This window comes from Silene latifolia, chromosome 5 (genome assembly GCF_048544455.1).
Source record: "Silene latifolia isolate original U9 population chromosome 5, ASM4854445v1, whole genome shotgun sequence".
NCBI classification, from domain to species: Eukaryota; Viridiplantae; Streptophyta; class Magnoliopsida; order Caryophyllales; family Caryophyllaceae; genus Silene; species Silene latifolia.
The window spans coordinates 3,781,464-3,802,761 of NC_133530.1; the positions used below are offsets into that span (position 1 = coordinate 3,781,464).

General features: G+C 31.8%; 1 long non-coding RNA gene across 1 annotated transcript; it reads right to left on the reverse strand.

Moving 5' to 3' along the window:
• Positions 1-583: 583 nt before the first annotated feature.
• Positions 584-4,041, reverse strand: LOC141655809 (uncharacterized). Its single transcript, XR_012548191.1, has 3 exons — positions 3,796-4,041; positions 1,520-1,622; positions 584-916 (listed from the first exon to the last, which is right to left on the reverse strand). It is a non-coding gene; the product is annotated as an uncharacterized LOC141655809 (long non-coding RNA).
• Between the last annotated feature and the right edge of the window lie 17,257 nt (positions 4,042-21,298).

The window sequence follows — 21,298 nt, forward strand, 5'->3', positions numbered from 1 at the left end:
GTATACATATTTAAACGACCTGGATTCAAATTAAATGTATCCGTATTCAACAAAGAATATTTCTAACTAGTACGATTGTTTGACATATGGACAATAATGAAGTAAAATTACAAAGAAAAAATATAAGGCGCGCTTATGGAGCTTCAACTGATTATCACAAGACATTCAAACCAATTATACTACATAAAACAATATAACCGTAGTTGTTTCATACTTGAAGTTTTAGCACTTTAGTTGAGAAATAAAAGAATCAGTTTTCAAATTAAAATGTATGGTTGTTTCCATAAACTAAGATGATGTAGTAAACGGTCAGCATTCAAGCGCCCATTTTCCACAATAAACATACATTGCATACGAATTGTCGTACATTATCCAAATTCTCGTACATTATTTTAAGTAAAACATATCTGAGACAATAAAATTGAAGATAAAACTACTACTGAATTGAAAACAAACTACAGTTAATAGATCCTACAACCAGTTGTACCCAGTTGTATGCTCCTAGAACCCGAGCTATATAATAAAGTTTTTGAGTTTTGTTTTAAAGAAGTCGAGCTATATCATAAAATTTCTGAACTCATTCACTTAAACATAAAAAAAGTAATTTTAAGAAAGCTCAAAAAAATTATACATAAGCTCGATAAGATATAACTTGGTTGTATGATGCTATTGTACCACTGGAGGTATAATGTTATTTGTGAACAAACTATTACTAAATTGCTATCTTGCTCTGGATTACAGCCTTCCTAACTCCATGATGAGTGTGAACATGATGTTCTCCTTGTCTGGTTAAACTAACACTCGATAACAGCTTCCCTTTGTTGAACACCTCTTCCAAACCGCAACTTCTCTTCAGTTTTCTAAGTTCTGCTCAATGCGCCGGGTCAAAAACTACATGATTTGCTTGAGGAAATACCTGAATAGAAAGACGATAACAAGTACTAGTATAATAAATAAGATATATGTAACAATTGATACCAAACTTTTTTACCATGATATTATGCAAATATCACAAATGACTACTTGTCGTATCGCATTGGCAATTGTAAAGTCATGCTCTGAAAAAAAATAATGGCCGGGGATTTATTACTCATCGCCTTCTTAAATGTGTCCAAGAGCCACACAAATGAATCTGTTTTTTCATCGGCAATGAACGCACACCCAAACATGACGTTTGTGCAAGGCTTACTCACACCCCCATAAAAGGTGCACATATTACGCAGTATCTATTACTACTATATGACGTGTCAAATACAATGACATACCCATGGATTTTGTTGTCAATTTTGTAATAACAGCTTCTGCACCCCTTTTTCAAATAGCTTCATTCTTAACCCGGTTACGATGGAGGCCATTTGAACAAACAAAAACATAATGTTCTCTTATGAGTATTTAATTTCCAACACGGCTCAAAAATCAATTTATCAATGCGCCGGTCAAAAACTACACCATGGATATATGAGCATATTCAAACTAATTTGATTAACATTCATAATATAAGTGATGACATAGTGATTACCTGTTCAGTAAGTTTATATGATTTTCCAATATTTCAGTTCTGAGACCTTCAAGAGATCCACCGGCATCCACAATTGCTACATTATGTAAACTCATTTTAGAATCTGTAATTTTCAATAGCATTGAATATTACTGCATTTTCCCAAATAACAAGTTTTATTGTTGCCAATACTTGTGGTCGGCAATTTACGAAACAAGATGAGAACAAGGTCCAATTAATATGTACCAGTTCAGTTTTTCCACTATAAACGCTAGATTTATATCTCTCACAATTTAAAACTAGGCTAAAACGATGTTCTCATATTTAACCGTTCTGTATTCACCCTATAATTAAGAGTAGCATAACATGTAAGTTACCTTGGACATTAGAAGTTAAAAAGGTTAGTTTTGTACATAAAACTAGCCAAAATTAAGATATGTTAGGTTTCTAACTATCACAAGGCAAATACTACATTTAGAAAATTAGTACTGTATAACGTTAAGTTTTTAAAGTAGAAGTAAACGTTTTCAACGTCAAAATATTCCCCATTATGTACAAAATGACAGATTTTATTGTTCAGTTTAGAACTTAAAAAATCAGTTTTGTACATAAAAACCTAGCATATACTTAACTGTGTTAGGAGGCTATCATTAACGGAAGAGGATAACTACCACATTAAGTTTCGAAAGTAAAAGCTAATGTTTTTACACTGATATTGTTTCACCACCTCTAAAATTTTTTTATTAACTATATAACGTGGAGTTTTATACTTTAAAGGTTCCTTTTTCACATAAACCTAGAATATACAAAATTTAGGTACATTACCATGTTTTTAACATAAAATGCTAGGTTTCTAACTATCACAAGTTAAAACTAGGCTAAGAAAATGACAATGTTCTCAATGTTAATTATTCAGTATTCACCATATAATTAAGAGTATCATAACATGTAAATTTACTTGGCCATTATAACTTAAAAAGCTCAGTTTTGTACATAAAACTAGCCAATATTAAGCTATGTTTGCTTGCAAATATTACACTTAGAAAATAAGTATATGATGTTAAGTTTTTAACGTATAAGTTTATGTTTTCAACATAAAAATGTTCCCCAATCTGTGCAAAATGACATAATATTCCGTTCAGTTTAGAACTTAAAAAGTCAGTTTTTTGTACAAAAAAACCTAACAAATTCTTAGCTGTGATAGGAGTCCATTACTAAATCAAGAAGATAACTACAACATTAAGTTTCGAAAGTAAAAGTTTATGTTTTTACACTAAATTTTTTTCTCTACCTGTTAAATTGACTTACCATATAACTTTGGGTTTGTATCTAAAAGCTTCCTTTTTTACATACAACTAGAAAATACAAAATTTATCTACATTACCATGTTTTAAACATAAACCTCTAACTTTCTAGGTCACACAATTTAAAACTAGACAACAAAAAATGAGCATGTTCTCAACTTTGATTGTTCTGTATTCACCATATAATTAAAAGTATCCTAATATGTAAATTGGCTAATGACATTACAGCTTAAAAAGATCAGTTTTGTACATAAAAAACTAACAAATTCTTAGCTGTGTTAGGAGTCCATTACTAAATCAAGAAGACAACTAGAAGTACAACATTAAGTTTTAAAAGTAAAAGTTTAAGTGCTTACACTATAATTGTTTATCTAACGGTTAAATTAACTTACCATATAACTTTGAGTTTTGTATCTAAAAGGTTCCTTTTTTTATACATAAAACTAGAAAAAACAAAATTTACCAAGCATACCATGTTTTAAACATAAACCGCTAAGTTTCTAACTCTGGCAATTTAAAACTAGGCAATAAAAAAGGAGAATGTTCTCAACTTTAATTGTTCTGTATTCACCATATAATTAAGAGTATCATTACATTTAAATTGGCTTAGACATTAAAACTTAAACAGACCAGTTTTGTACATGAAAATTGAAGTTTTTACACTTATTATTTTACTCTCTGGAAAATTGATTTCATGTAAAATGTTGAGTTTCAAAACTAAAACGTTACCTTCTCACCTAAACCTAGAAAATACAAAGATTTAGTATCTTGGTAAGTTTTCAAAATAAAACAACTAAATTTTAAGATCTCACATGTAAAAATTAAAATAAATAAATTGTCAAGTTTTCAACTTTAATTGTTCTGTATTCAACCACAATTTGGAGGCTAGGTTGAATGTTAAGTTTCCAAAATAAACCAAGCTGTTTTCACTTCAATATTATTAATCACTAGCCAATAAAACAACATGGATCAAAAAGATGATTGTGAACTTACCTCTTGTTTAAGAGCCGCATGCATCAACTTCTAATTTGCTTGCTTTCATCATCCTTTCATAACCATTGATTGCTTAAAATCTATACTTTGTTGTTCCTCAACCGCACAAATCGTCTCATCCATCCCGATCGTTTATGTACACATATGTATACTCTTCCTTTTAGAGATTTCAGATCTAGAAAATTGCTTGTTGAATAATTCAATTGTTGAAAGCAGATGATGAATTTTATTTTATTTTTTTGACAATACAGTTTCATCATCTCGTCTCCCACGATTACTGCTCAAAAAATGGGGAATGGTAACTGCTTTACTTTTATTTCTAGATACTCTCCGCCAGATTTCACTATTTCCTTTTTTTTTTTTTTTTTTTTTTTTGAGAAAATATGTCAGATTTAACTAAAACCTCTTTACTGGACTCATACCTTCTATTTGGGTCCGTCCTATGCTATAGGACGGTCCTACAGGAGAGTAGCTGTAAAAAAAATGGGCCGGAGGTGGAATTAGAAAAAAGCCCGTGAATAGCGTTTGTCATTACAGGCTAGCCTTATTAATTCACATCCAGAAACTATGCAGCCCATAACTGGAACCAATGTATAAGGTCCATAAGTCCTTAACTATGAAGACCATAGCCCATTAACTATGGAAGATGGCGATTCTCATCCTTTCAAACGTGTAACAAGTAACAACATGCCATTGCTCTCTCTCAGTCTCTTGTGTTAGGATTTCTGTTTATAATTTCATCGTCGGATACCCGAGGACGAGCCACGGAGCTCCAACGTATCTTTATTGCATAAGAGATGGGTGGTCTAGGAATCGCCCTAAGACATTCGTGTGAGGAGAAGCGTTAGAGTACTAATATAGAGTAGAAAACCGATCTTGAGTATTACCTTTCATCCCAACTGTTCAAGCCTTAAAGTACTGACTTTCTCCTCTCTTTTTTAGTACGCCACTACGCCTATCGTATTAGTCCAATTCATCGTCTGCATGCCATATTAATTCACAATCTAACCTACATTAATTACTCTTTATGTAATTTTAAATTTTATTTTAACCGACTTGAAATATTATCATAATAACCCGCCATTAAACCCAATAATTTTTATGGAGTAATATTTTTTTTTTTTTGAGATTAATATAATTATTAGGCTTGTCTTACTTGCAAAAATCGCTCATCCCCTATTTACTAAATAAATAGGTGATTATACGTTTTTTTCCCGCCTAACTCTATTATCTTCTAATTGGGCCTTTAATTTTGCATTCTACTAAATACACTTGGGCCAATTCTGCAATCTCAAAAATATAACGTAATATATTAACAAGGATTTCCTCAATCATTGCTATAATTAAATTATCTCATTAATTCATAATATATTAACAAGGATTTCTCCAATCATTGCCAAAATTAACTTGAATAATAAACATGTAAAGTTAAAAAATTTAGTTGATTGGTTACGGCATCAATCCCCGCTCCCCCCCCCCCTCCGCGCTTATACTAAAAGAATAAGTCTATCCAAAAAAATTCCCTCAAAAAAAAAAAAAAAAAAAGAAACAAATGAATATATATGGGTGTTATATGGATGTTACAAGTTTCTCTATTTTAATAAGAAAACAAATAAAAATGAAATTATTCTATGTGATATACTTAAAGGGATAACACTAATTTAGTAATTAAAAAAAACAAAAAAAAAGCCTAAATAATATTTGAGACCATGACACTCTTAACTTATTATTTTAAATAAGTATGAGCAAGAATTGAAAAATAGAGAAACATAAAAAAAATTCTTAAAGTATTTTATTCAAATAATTATTTCCCTTAAAGTTTAATTAAAGTAAAAAAACCAATCGAAAATATAAATGTAAGTGTTAACTTCACTCTTTTTCATCGTTCCATCTTATATAAATTAACATGTTTTAATGTTCTTCGTAAAAATGCAATATTATTTTTTATTTTTTATACTTTTAATATATTTTCCCCTTAAAATACCATGCAATTGCGATCTAAACTAGTTATAATAACAATTTGTATTGGAGAATTTTTTTTTTTTTTAGTTTTGGTCTAGGAATCTATTTTAAACGGACTGTTTAAAAGCCCGTTAACGAAGACTCTTATGTTGGGCTGGTGAACAAGTTGATCTTTGATTAATCGGGTACAGGGGAATAAGAGGATTTGGACCTTAAATTAGCCCATGGGCCTCTGAGATTACTACTAAAAGAAAAATGGGTCGAATTTTGAGATCGTACCAAGTTTTGCTGTTATTTTTAGTAACTTGATGTTCAACTTTAATCATTAATATGTCGAAATTTATGTATGTAACGATGCAATGTGGTTCGCTTTTCATTTAACAGAAGAGTTTTTTACATGTTAAATAAAGATTTATGAACGCGATCATTGTGGTATATGGTCATTTTTTTTTTATCTTTTATGGGTGATTTGATTCAATTGATGATTAGCCTTTGTCCGTAAAAATTGAAAATGTGAACTCGAAGCATAGTAATATACTCGATCTTTGTCTGAGAAAAAGAATCACACCGAGATTTTGGATTAGTATTCAAACTTAATACCACGAAATCCACGATAAGCATACGAGGCAATCTTATGCAAGTTAGGTCCCTAAAATGGTAGTATTGAAACCCACACATAGTGTGCAAGAAAGCAACAACCAACATTAACCTTAATTGTACAAGTTAGCTTACTCACATTGACCTACTTTTGGTAAATAATCTACATTTTTGGCTAAACTAATCACATTGTTGAACCAAATTATTGAGAATGTGACCTTAAGATAATGTTATTATCAAGGGGTTAAGTTAATATAAATGTCACATAGGAGTGTTTCAGGAGAAGAAAAAACAAACTGATTTGTTATCACGTATATAACGTGAATTCCCATCAATTTTTCTGAATATAACAGGTTCATTCACGCAATTATAACAGATTACGATGATGATTCAAACGCGAAACACATTTGAAATTGTTCATTCAATGAAGTCTTAATTCTTTGAACCTATACACAAACCTATTCTTGATTGACAAACATAACATGATGTACTCAAAGAAAGCTTCCTCTTGAGGCATGAGGTAGGGGACACCCTTAAGAGTTTTGCTTACATTCATCACCACTTTCCTTTTGGTCATGCATAAAAAAGGTAGGGACCCAAAATAAGAGACACTCACAAAACAAGACATAATTATATATGGACACTTTTTCTATTTGCTTTATTTCCTCTACTAGCCATTATAAGGCAAATACAACACATTCTTCACACAAAGCACTTCCCTTTAGATTCATTGCTTATGTGGGAACCATCTTACTTCTAAGCTTACCCTTATGGGTCCATTACACCTCATTGTCTCATAGACGTATAGAAACATAGATTAGTTGATAAAATAGTTAATAATTTAGCTATTTAACTAAGAAAAGATATTTATTTATTGGAATTTATTTTTTCACTCAGAATAAATGGAGCGAAACATGATGTTTATATGATGTGTACCTTAGTCATATTTCGCAAAAAAATCTACATAGATTTTAGTGTTTCATGCATAAGATCTCGTAACAGTAACTTAATATACACTGTTTCATTTTTAATCTGTAATAAATGTAAAATGAAATGTAGGTTAAATTGAATTGATTGGAATGTGAAAGTCATTCCCCAAATTTAATAAACGAGTAAACTAAGTAAAGGAACTTGAGTAATAATCTCTCACTAATTTTCAAGGACATGCGATTTACACCTTTAAAAACTTTATATCAACTAAAAAAAGGGTAAAGAATATTGTTTTTCAAGGTTTACACAAGGTTCTTGTTTTAGTAAAGTTGATATTTATAACTAAGAGTAAACTATTTTGCAATAATTTTTGGTCTAAACCATCCGGTAATCCGAACCACATTGGGCCGACTAATCCGGATTTTGGGGCGTGTCTAAGGATTACGGTATTTAAACCCCTCCTAATCGCAGTTGTGGGGGATCGATCCATGATTCTCCCTACCAAGTCAAGCCCCCACGCTACCATCGCGCCAACCAACGATTGGTAACTATTTTACAATAATAATAGAGTAAAGCATGACATCATATGTCAAATACCGTAAAGATATGTTACTTGATCAGTTCTAGTTTTAACTATATTTTCGATTATTCGATTAGAAATGTAAATGGATAAAGTCACAAAAGTTTATATACTTTGGTCCACTAACTAGCTTCTAGGCTCAATATAGACCACCCCCAAGCCTCAAACTGTGTTTATTGGAAGACAAGCTTTACGATCTAATCTTCATGTATTTGAAATTATTGGGAACAAAGTTATGTAACCTATCTTTGTAATGTTTAGTGACGATTCTATATAATATAATCCATTTTATGCTACTTTTTTCAAATTGATGTATCAATGTGTTCCCCACATTCCTTGGTCATCTTCCCTCTTGACCTATACTTGGTCAACCCTACTTCCAAATCTCCATCTTCCTTTATTATCCTCCTCTCTTTTCATTGGCATCATATCTTCCTAACAAAACAACATGGAAAGTGAATTAAAATAAAGGACAAAAGACCAATAATGTTGACAAATGTTTATCACTTTGGAAAAAAAGTTGTAGGACACAAGCATATGCTTCCCTCCCCTTCTACCCTTTGCACATGAGTCCCAATTATCTTTTATAAGAAATAGTAATTGGACAAGGTCGGGCCGGCTAAACGGTCTATTGCACGGGTTTGAAATGGCCCAAACTCGTTCGAAATGTATAACCTCGACCAGGAATGTACATATACTTGAATGACTCGACTTAATATCAGTTCGAAAATCCAACCCGACCTGAATGATTTTCTCAAGTTCTTATATTGCTATACAATCAATTAATCGACTCTAAACCTTTTATTTCCTTATTATATCCAAAATTATACTTATAATAAGCTCGGTTCAAATTAGCCGGATTTGAAACAATTGACATATACCCATGAATACTTAGATCTACTGGTAAGAGTTTGTTCTGCTTGAATCAAAGGTCTTGTGTTCAAACCATGTGAATGTAACAGTGTTAAAACTCATGAGGAAGAGTTTTATTGTCCTATTAATCCTACCCAACTAAGTACGAGTATACACCAAAAACAATTGACATAAATGATGAAAAATTGGCGTTTACATTTCTTCTAGCAAAAATTATAGTGTTAAGGGCTTCAATATTTGTCATCACACACACACATGCATTAAATGATTCCAAGAGGGAGTGTATATGAGAACAACAAGAGGGATGTTAGTTCGTGTTATGAGGACCCCATATGGCTTGCCTAATTGGGGACATGAAACGATGGGCTAAAAGTTGTGTAGTATAAATCAATCAATCACTTGAACTTTGACAAAAATTCACTTGGGATTTTGACACTACTTTCTTAGTCTATGTCAACTTAAGTGCGCATGCAATTCGTTAAACTATGTGCATATATCGGCTTATACAATGGCGCAATGCTAAAGAAGAATCTAATCTTCGACTCCTAGCTTAGTATATGTACTACTGATCAAGGAATTTCAACATACTTTACATAATTCAATTATGGTCCCTAATCTTCTATAGTCTCTTTTGTATCTTCTCTTCGGATATGACTTGAAAATCGATGTTTATTAACAACCTTTGTACTCCGTATCAACTATAAGGCATCGAGCTAGTCAGCGACTTCTATTAAGAATTGGCTCCTTAGTACGGTACATGTATATGAGTGTCCCATATTAACAAAGTAAGCAGAAATTTCACTACTTATGGAGTTATAGACCAAGGAGTTGCTCATGTTATCAAGCAATAAGTTTTATACTCCGTAATGAGATTTTCTTAAGCTAATGATGAGGTTGGCTTGTTCTCCTTTTATAGGTGTAGTCAGTGGCGAGTCCAAGATTTTGATTTCGGTGTAGCAAAATTTATACTCAAGGTAAAATGTATAAATAATTAGTGTGAAAGTAGTAAATTTTGGTGTAGCAAATTACAGAATTATAACCGAATTTTTCGCCTTTGGTGTAGCGGCTGCGACACCGAAGGCCTTAGTGGCCTCGCCCCTGGGTGTAGTCCATTTCATAAACTTTACCAAATATCAGCTAGTTTAGCCAAATAAACTAACTGAATGAATCATGTCGAGATAATATTGGCTAGATTTTACCAAATATCCGCTAGTTCGCCAAACATTTGGAATATAATCTACCACCTTATCAATTTCTGATTTTCTGCTATATTTTTAACTAATTTTTTTTATTTTATTTATATTATGAGATTTTAGCTAACTTTTCAGCTAGGTCTACCATATACTCCCTCCATAGTCCATACCAGATCAATTGTATCATTGACCGTTTTGTCACTATTCATGATCGTAGAGAATTTTCGATATTATTCTTAATATATAAGATAAAATATAGTCATGTGAGATTTTGTTTGATTTATCGTCATTAATGCTATAAGAATATCAAATTTTTATAATTTTTAATAATGCGTAACAAAAGATATTCACGTGCAAAATGTGTCTCGACAAGTGTCAAAAAGTCAATGTTATCATTGATGTGGTATGAAGGGAGTATAATTTTCAACCAAGCTAAAAACTTAATCAAACCAATACACTTTCTTTTTTCCCGATAACAAGCTATTAGGTTGAATTTTCAAGTTAGTCCTTTTTATTTACCATAATCTATAAATACTATTAAAAGGCTAACCTAAAATGTTCAATTAAGTCCACGTAGACAATGCCACGTAGGATAAAAAAAGCCACGCAGACATTTGAAGCCCATCTCAGCCCCATAATCCAAATGCCACATACACATTCATACCCAATTACCCCGTCTCTTATCATCACTGTTCCTACCGACAACGACAATCTCCCTTTTTCCGCTCATTTTGTTAACCGGCATTAATTTATTTACATGGCATTAATTTAATTCATTTATCTATAAATTAATTTAGTTCACTTATCTATAATATTAAAAGATATTAGCTATATTCTTAAATGATTTTTGTATATTAAATATATTGTTTTCCCAAATTTATGTAACCTTAGAAATTACATCAAATTTTCATAATTTATAGTTAATATTGACATTTTAATTGAAATTTTTGTGATAAAACATGTTAATAAAATTTATAATTTATAATTAAAATTGAAATTTTTATAATAAAATATGTTAATAAATTAATTAAAACTTATTAATTAAAACTCTTCATATTACTTACCACCCACCATTTTTATTAACATTTTTTCCTATTTAATTCATTTTTTTTAATTAAACACGGAAATAAATTGATTAAAACTCTTCATAATACTTAACACCCACCAAATTAATTAAATTTTTTTTTCTATTTAATCAATTTTTATAATATAATATGTTAATAAATTGACTAAAACTCTTTATATTACTTAACAGTTAACACCAATAATTTTCATTAATATTTTTTCCTATTTAATTCACCTCTTGAGTTTCTCGGCAATCAATTATCTAATTAAATAATACCACAAAATAAATTAAAAATAAAATTAATATATTGGATTTTATGGTTGTATAATGGCTATAAAACCTATAATAGTTTCTATCTATAAAATCTTATTAAAAGGCTAACAAAAAAATGTGACATTGCAAGTTTAATTGTGATGTGACAACTTTTAATGTGACATGGTAAAAAAAGTGATATGGATTACCAGTTTAAGAAAATTAAAAAATATAAGGTAAAAAAAGTTAAAAAAATATAAGGGATAAACACACAAAAAAAAAAAATTGTAAACCATTGATCTCCTCTCATAATTTTTTTTATTTATTTACCTTATTTATTTAATAACCATTATTTCCTTTATTTAATGAAATGACCTTTTAACTTTCCTTTCATCATTACTATATATACTCCTATTTATGTACCATATTTTTTTATTTTTCTCTCATTCATAAAATTTTGAGAGAATTTGTAATAGAATTTTTCATATATATAACTATTATATTCACCCTAATTTTCAATTTTATTCAAAAAATAGCACCTAAAGTATACATAGAAAAGTAAACTAATTGTTTCATTTTTCATTTTTCTTATGTTTTGTATTAATTTGTTATTATTTTTTGTGTTTGTATTAATATTGCAGGAGAATGAATTTCCAACTTTATTCAAAAAATTGGTAGGTAAGGTATAGCTAAAGAACTAAATTAATTATTTCGCTTTTTATTTTTATTATGTTTTGAATTAATTAGAATCTTATTAGTTACTTTTTTGTGTTTATATTAATATTGCAGGAGAATGAATTTTCAACTTTATTCAAAAAATTGGTAGGTAAACTATACAATGAGAACTAAATTAATTGTTGCACTTTTTATTTTTATTATGTTTTGAATTAATTAGAATTTTATTAGTTATTTTTTTATGTGTGTTTGTATTAATATTATAAGAGGATGACATACTCACATATCAATAACAATGCACGAGATTCGAAATAATGGCTATGGATCTTCTTTCTGATTTTTTCTTGGTTTGGATGACTCTTTCATTTTTGTCAGTTTTTCATTTTTCTACAATGGTGTATTAGAAATATCGAATGGTAGCAAAAATCTTTAATAAGTTGTTGACATGTTGTTGCATTATTGTCCTTCACTCTTTCATACACTTTAGTCTCCTTTGTAACACTTATGTTTTATTTTTACTTTGTCAAACAGGTTACAAATCAAATTGTTTAGCCAAATTACGATACACATGTCAATTTGATCTTATCATAGTGTTATAATATGCATAAATAGTAATTAGTTAGAAAACGATTCTTATTCTCCAATTCATTGTTTCAATTCCAATGTGTAATTAGTTTTGCTCATCTTATACTACTAATAATAATTATTAGAGTTCACCTATAAAGTTTTGATCCTTACTTTACTCTCTTACTTTTTGTCCCATATCTAATCTTATATATACTACGGAGTATATTATTATAACACAAAATGTGATATTTTAAATATATGTAATCTTTCCTTGGAATTATTTGGAATAGTTGTTAAAGTTGCTCACATAAAAAGTTCACGACCGTTTCTTTGCAAGATAAACATAGGGCCAAGTACTTTAAAATGCACCAAAACGACAATAAAAACAGTATCTTCATTCAAGCAATAAAGAGGCAAAATGCAATGTTTGTTGGTGAAAAAAACCATTCTTATTCTATAATCTTTAAGCCGGTCAAATCAATGGTTAAATAATAAAGAGACAATTGAAGAATCGCTAATTAAAGAGACAATTGAAGAACCATTAATTGAACAGGCAATTGAAGAATCATTAGCAACTAAAACGAGAAAATTGAGAGTCATTGATTTTCTTTCTATAAAATCTCATCAAAATACCAATTTATATTGTCTTATTTGATACCAGGTTGTCGAAACCAACATTACCCGTCCTTTGAAAACAAGGGACGACAATGGAGCGCAATTTCATGTTCCAATACTTCTATGGCGTCAAGATTGTCCATAAGACCAGAAGTACCCGAAAATTCAATTTGACGGATTGTGTCCTCACTTCAAAACAACCAAGCTATTCACATTTTGGTTTTGCGTACCATCCGAATCAAAAATTTGGTGTATTAAACTTTTGTTTTAAAATACCGTTCCCCCAGTCGTGTTTATTTATTTACTTTTTTTTTTTAATTATTTGTGAGTGGTTTATTTTAATTAAAATTAAACAAATGATTGAGAGGGGGACTACTCCATATAAGTTATTCACAAATTAAACACTTAAACACAATCAATTATTAACGATCCCGTGATTTTCACGGGCTCCAAAACTAGTTACTTCTCTTATATCCATCTTCACTCACTTGACAAAACATAATGCTTTAAAAACTAGTGTAATTAAACAAAAGATATGGTCACGTAATGATGCCCTAAAAAGGACATCAAGATTTTTGACTTTTTAGGTGTTTAAACTCATACTTAATCACACAATATGATAATGACACAAAAACTTTGCTTCAATCACCTTCACTTTAAAATTTGAGGCGTCAATCAACCATTGCTTCAATTTTTTCGATCAATGTTCACTAAACTAATTAACTATGGTCATTAGTTTCTATGAGTAGCATTGAATAGTTGTTTAAGTTGAGATAGTGACTAATCTATTAAACATATCTTAACGGATTAGTACGAAAATACCTAATCTCATTTGAAACCTTAAATACTTTTATGTATAGTTTACACTTTACTTACCTTTTTGTGACAGCACACGCGACTTGTTGTCAACTGTGAACACACCGATTTATACCAGAAAAAACTAAGAGGAGGGCACACATACTAAATCAAAGCAAGTTTAGCTATCTAGATGGTCCTGACGCGTAGTAAGCAGAGACAACGCATATGTATCTCTAGTTTTTCCATTAAGTAGACCTCTCATAAGCTTAATTAGTTGGATCAAATAAAAGGTTAGCTCCTTTTAAGTGAGAAAAAGTTTAGGATTAAGTATCATTTAGTCAAAGTCAAACTTCATTCAGAATTAATTAGTTTTATTCGCCGAGTTTTGAAGTAAAAATGGTTCAATATTATCCCCTAGGATCAAATTTTACTAGCTCTTGTAACTTAGAGGGTGATTCTTTGTTGTATGCAATGATTTCATTAGCTAGACAAGTATAGAAGTAGTAGGTCCAAATCATTTAAAGTCCACATTGTTTGACTCCTAAAAACAGTTTGCATATATATTTGGCATTCCACTATAACCGACAATAGTGCACGGAAAAAGGATCATTATTGACACTATCACGAAAGATATCATTTGTGAAGCTCAAGTTCAATTCCTACCATACACGAGATACACTCATACTCCGTAGTAGATACTAGATAGACATCTAAAAGTCACATTGACACTATCAAAGGATGTGGTACAAAGATTCACCCTAAGTAATAAACAATAAATAATGTGAAAAAGATTTTGTTTGACCATACTTCTATATAATGAAATCGTATGCACGTTATTATGTTTGTTTAACGCGATTTAAATCCATGTTACCAGTACCATCTTTTATCAGGACTTTACCAATTAAATTAATTGACATCTACAGATGCACGTTATTATGTGTGTTTAACGCGCTCTGAACACATGATATAAGTACCACTTCTCATCATGACTTTACCAACTTAGTTAATTGAAATCTACAATACACAATTTTAATCAAAAGTTTAAATTGATAGCAACTGAAACATAAGAAATGATTTTACATTCGGGCAGATACACTCCTTCATAAGACCTTGTGGGTGTGAATAGAAGATAATGCACATATTCACCATGCCTTCTAAAATTTACTTGTGATAATAAAGAACTAACAATATTTTAATTAAAACTTTAGGTCATTCAAATTCGAATACTATATGTAGGATCAGACCCGTCTCAGCCAAAAATTTAAATCGGTATTTGCAATTCGCTAAATTTTGCTATATCCGAATAAGTTGTGTCATGTCATAACATGCCTCTAAAGGGGGCTTAATTAGTCTGGCTTTGTTGTAAGTGGTATAAGTCTACGAGTAAGTTTGATAAGGAATGTAGGGGGCGTAACTTGGAAGTAGCGACGCCCGCAACCAAAATAATGAGGTTATAATAACATTTTAAATACTATTATATCATATATATCGAAATCTTTAAGTGAAAATCTTTTAGTGAAACTTGTTTTATAAAGGTAATTGGGTCAATGATATATCAATTTGAGAGATCTTAAAAAGCCAAGCTCTACGGAAAATGCTTGATGCACGTAGTGGAAATATAGGGCCAAACAAGTATTCCCTATCATATAATGGACAATAATTTCAGCCAGAAAACGATATGACCATGTTTGTACAAGACAAGTACCATCTTAATTCATCCGTATTGTCCCTCAATCACTATATCCATGCACGTGATACATTGTGAAACTTTTCATAAGCTTATCAACAATTCACAAATCTCATTTAAGACGAAGATATCCATTTTAATCTTAGAGTTAAGACGGATCAAATATCACATACAGTATAAGTCAAAAACAAAACGTATTGATATTAGAAATAGATTTGTCTTAACTATGTAAATGAGCGTTATTTGACCCATTTTATTCTTAAAACGGATATATTCGTCTTAGGAAAGACCTACCGCAAAGAAATTATCTTTCACGATATTATGTACCAACATCATACTCATGGACTACGATTAATATGCGTTAGTTATGCACGAGCGCCCTTTAAGCAGTTGTTCTGTTTCTGACTTAATTTCAGCTAATTATGTTTGATTGAGCTTTATTTACTTCAATTTAGCTAAGTTAAGAGTAGATCTATTTAAATTAACTCTTTCTTAAGCTTCATTCAGTTCAGCTCAATTCCATTCAACTTATTAGTTCATTTTCATTCAATTCAGTTAATCTCTTTTCAGCCGAAAAGAACAGAGCCTAAGTAGTACAATAACAACATATATGTCAATGGCCAATCCACGAGCTCGAGCCATTTTCCAATCGTTCATGACCAGCTTCCTTGTTTATGACGCCATTTTTACGATTGTGAGGCTATGGGCACGATGCCTGACCCAACCTAGGCCATTATTTACACTCTTAGGCCATGTTATTTACGGCTTAATTTCACCTCATTTCAGTTCAATTCAGCTCACTCCAACACAATTCAGTCTAAAAGAGCAGAACCTTAGCCACTACTCACAATAATAGTCAAAATTGACTACTAGGGATTGAAGATTTCTCTTTTACGTGCATCTAAAGGTGAATGACAACTTCATTTGTCATGAACACAAGCTTCAACTAAATTACAAACAATGTCACTTAGAACATTTTAATGATTTGTTAGCAACTTGCATGCATGTGATACAAAACATATATGACCTTGTCAACTTTAATTGGGATGTTGGAGAACCAATTAAATTCTCTAAATTCTACAAACCTAGTTGTGATCCATCATGGTAAACCTAGAATTACGCGCTAAAGGTCAGATCCTACCTTAACGATTCGTATTAATTAGTTATATAAATCATCTAATTAAACTATAGATTATAAAAGAGTGTTTGTTCCCATATTGTTAACTCAATCGGTAGCAACATCCTTCATGTCGCACCACAATAGTGATACAAGATTAGGACCACAATAGCATAAACGTTATTAAGGTTAGTATAATTTAAAGTCAAACCCAAGGAGTTTGTATTTAAGCGGTGTTTCTTTGGTCTGAAATTATTTGAACATAACTAAATTGAACTAAATTTATTAGATTGTTATGATGATTGATGATGTTATGTATTAATGATGCAGGTAGTGATCATAGATTTTACCATGGGGTGGTAAAGTATCAGTTTTCACTTGGTAGTCTTCAATTACCCCAAATTAAAGTAAAGAGAATGGATGAACACTATTTTATTCTAATATACATATTTTAGTTATTAATTAAACTGAATCATAATAATACTTCTTCCATCCCAATCCAACGGTTGAACTTATGTCTAGCTTGAATCTGTTAGTTGCCACTTCAAACGATTAGTACTGGATCGCTTAATAATCTGCCCGGATTAGGGTTTTTGTTTAGGCTTCTCTAGGTTTTAGTATTGGTCTTAGAGATTACAATATTATATAAACTTTCTAATTAGCTGCACCCTAATAGTTATACATTCCGTAACTATTCTGAATTTGACCTCTAAATTTGTAGTCTCCTCAATCAATAAAACACTTCTCTCCTCTGCCTTGTAGACGTAGCTAACAAACCGTTAGTGAAGCATGTAAATCTGTATATTATTTTCTTTACATTTTCTTTTATCATACTCCCTCCGTACCAGACCAATGGTTACACTTACCTAATACGGCCGTACCACACCAATGATAACATACTATAAATGGGTTGTTTTTTTTACAATAATACCCTTATATTCTCCTTATATTTACACAATGACCACTTGTGGCCCACTCACCAACCCAATAATTTAATCCCTTATATTCACTTTACTTTCCATCTTTGTCCCTACTTTTACCATCTTTTCTTAAATATCACATTTTTTACCATGTTACCATTGGTATGGTATGGAGGGAGTATATGCAAATACATAACTTTGTAGTTTGTACTAATTAGGGTAGGTGATAGAATTGTGATTATTTTGGGGATAATATACCAAATCTATTACTCCCTCCATTCTAGTCAATAATTTACATTTATTTTATTTTCCCTCACAAAATAAAAAAGTGTAAAATATTCAATGAGACGGAAGGAGTAGCTGTTTGAGACTTTAAGTGTGCATAATAAATATAGAAGTCATACTACATTACTACAACATTGTCTACGTAAAAAAAAATCAATGATACGTAACATGTGCATGAGAAGATCTTTAAGACAGGTAACACACTCCTAGTACATGCCCAAGTACATTGGCTTGACCATAATTCTACCACGATCTTCTCTTCTTTAATCGATTTGATATCTAACAAAGTTGATTTAGGTGAAATGTTACACGATGATTACAACTGCATGGATATTCTAGTTTTTTATGCTCTGCCAAGGAGGATTCTCTTGTTCTATTTATGTCTTTTACCTTAAAATTTCAATATTTCGATCTGACCGAGTATAATATTATGTTTCATGGTTGATCCTCTAACCTATCTGTCACATGACATACGTCTTAACTATCATTCTATCAACTCTCAAGTTGTCAATTACTCGTAATAATATACTTCCTCCATTCAACTCCACTCTACCTATTTCTATTTTCTACACTATTCACAAATGCATATTCAATTTCGATTTTCTCTCAATACATAAGTGAAAATACATTCATGTGGGATCTTGTTTGATTCGTCTTTACGAGTATATTAAAAATATCTAATTTTTATAATTTTTGCAAATACGTACCTAACGATATTTACCGCGCAAAACACGCGTTGGCAAACGTGAAAAAGCAAAGTGGTAGAATGGAGTTGAATGGAGGAAGTAGTATTAAGAACTATTTACGTCGTTTCACTCCTTAAATTTAGTTGTAATGTTTTCTATACATGAAAAGATTGAAATTGATTTGAGTGAGGATGACATACATGTCACATAATAGCTTACACTTCTTCAATCCATAAAATTTCTAGCTTTCAAAGTTCAAAATGAAATCGAGATCTAATCCACTAAGCAAAAGATATTTGCACTAATGATGCGCATAAAAAGGACTAGGTTCGAATCCTATTTATATCCATTGGAATTGAGTAAATTACATGCATGGCTATTTTTCATACTACAGAACAACAACAACAACAACAACAACAACAACAACAACAACAACAACAACAACAACAAAGCCTTAGTCCCAAAGTGGCTTAAAATCGGCTGTCGTGAATCATCATGTGAAACTGTCAAGATATCCAATAAGACTCGATGATTCCTACTAAAGATCAATCAAAATAAAAACATTAGAATCCTTGATCATAGGAAGATGCATGAGGGGACAACCAAACCATAATAAAGGGAGAAATAAATATTCCACAAATCAAAGTATTAAAATCCAGACATATCAATAGTGTCACTATTGATGGAAAGAGCTTGAAACAGAAATTAAGGGTCAAACTCATACTCCCTCCATTCAACTCCACACTACACTTATGCTTTTTGCACGGATATTAAGGAACGGATTAAAAAAACGTTTAAAAGTACATAGGGAAAAGAAGGGTGGGGTTAAAAATGTTAAAAAAATATAAATGTGGGGTTTTATGGTGGAATAGAGTGGGCCAACAATGACATTTGATGTAAATAAGTTGTTGGAATTAGGATAAAATTGTCTTTTTCATTTCCCTTTTAGGAAAGGTGTAGTGTGGAGTTGAATGGATGAAAAGGATATATGTGTAGTGTGGAGTTGAATGGAGGGAGTAGATATTAGAGGTACATGAAGAAACAATTATGGACCACTTTCGATTAGTGATAGTTTTAAGCCACTTGCAGTGGTGTCACCTCCATTAGTAAAGGACTTATAGATCCAGAAATCAAAAAGAGGAGCTTTGAAATTACTCCTTAAAAAGTAGTGGCATAATGGTAAACAGGATAGAAAGGGCACCATCTTAAGGCTAGCCTTATTTAAGGCGTCAATATTCGTTTTAATGGTGAAATGAATTTAAATTTATTTGGTGATACAAGTCTACAACAACCACTAGATATATGGTAAATGGGTCAATCGGTTCAGGTTCGGGTTTGGTTTGTTCGGTCTTTTTGGCTGATTTCGGGTTAATTCAGGTCAGGTTAGGTCATTTTAGGTTTTCGGTCTGTTTCTGATTTGTTGGACCGGTCTATTTGGGGTCAAGCGGATTAGGCTATTTCGGGTCAGTTACGGGTCAAGAAAGCTCGGGTCGGGTCAATTCGGGATTTCGAGTCACTTTCAGTGGATGTAGTTCGGGTCAATTTTGGGTCTCGGGTCAGCATTTACGAGTCGGGTTGCTTTTGCCAAGTCTAATTTCAGGAGCTAACCTATTCGATTTCAGCCCCGGATAACGAGTATTAATCCAAATTTCACAATTATCCGAGGTTGGACGAATGCTTAATTATCGCATAGCGGCACCCCCAAATTTCCTCCGTCGCTCCTCAAATTTTGTGTGGCCGCTTTACCTTATCTGAGGAACCTTCTGTGTGATTTCCGGAGAATTTTGTTCCGGGACCCTGGATCCCGAAAATCGTGTATTATACACTTCAATTTGAGCCGTTCGGGAGGTCATGCCGGACCACGTTTCTTTTTTTCCCCGGTTTTTCTACAACATGTCCGAGATCGTTTCAGAAGTTAACCTATTCGATTTCAGCCCCAAATAACGAATATTAATCTATTTTTCACGATTATTCGAGATTCGACGAATGCTTTTTAACCGTATCCCGGCACCACCAAGTATTCCAGTGCTCACAATTTTTGTCTGATCGCTTTACCTGATCCTAAGAACCTTTTCTGTGATTTCAAGAGAATTTTGATCCAGGACTCTAGAATCCTGAAAATCGTGTATTATACGGTTCAATTTTAGCCGTTCGGGAGGTCGTACCGGGCCACGTTTCTTTTTTTCCCGGTTTATCTACAACATGTCTGAGGTCGTTTCAAGAGTTAACCTATTCGATTTCAGCCCCAAATAACGAATATAAATTCATCTTTCACGATTATTCGAGGTTCGACGAATGCTTGTTTATCACATACGACACCACCAAGTAATCCGTTGTTCCTCAAATTTTGTTTGGCTGCTTTACTTGATCCTATGAACCTTCTGTGTGATTTCCGGGGAATTTTGATTCGGGAGCTTGGAATCCAGAAAATCGTTTATTATACAGTTCAATTTTTCCCGTTCGGGGAGCTCGTACTTGACGACGCTTCTTTTTCTCCCAGTTTTTCTATCATGTGTTCGAGGTAATTTCAAAAGTTAAGCTGCTCGATTTCAGCCTCAACTAACGAGTATTAATCCATTTTTCACGATTATCCAAGGTTGGATGAATGCTGGTTTATCGCATACTGGCACCACTAGTGTTCCATTGCTCCTCAAATTTTGTGTGGCCGTCATACCAGATCCGAGGAACCTTTCTATGTAA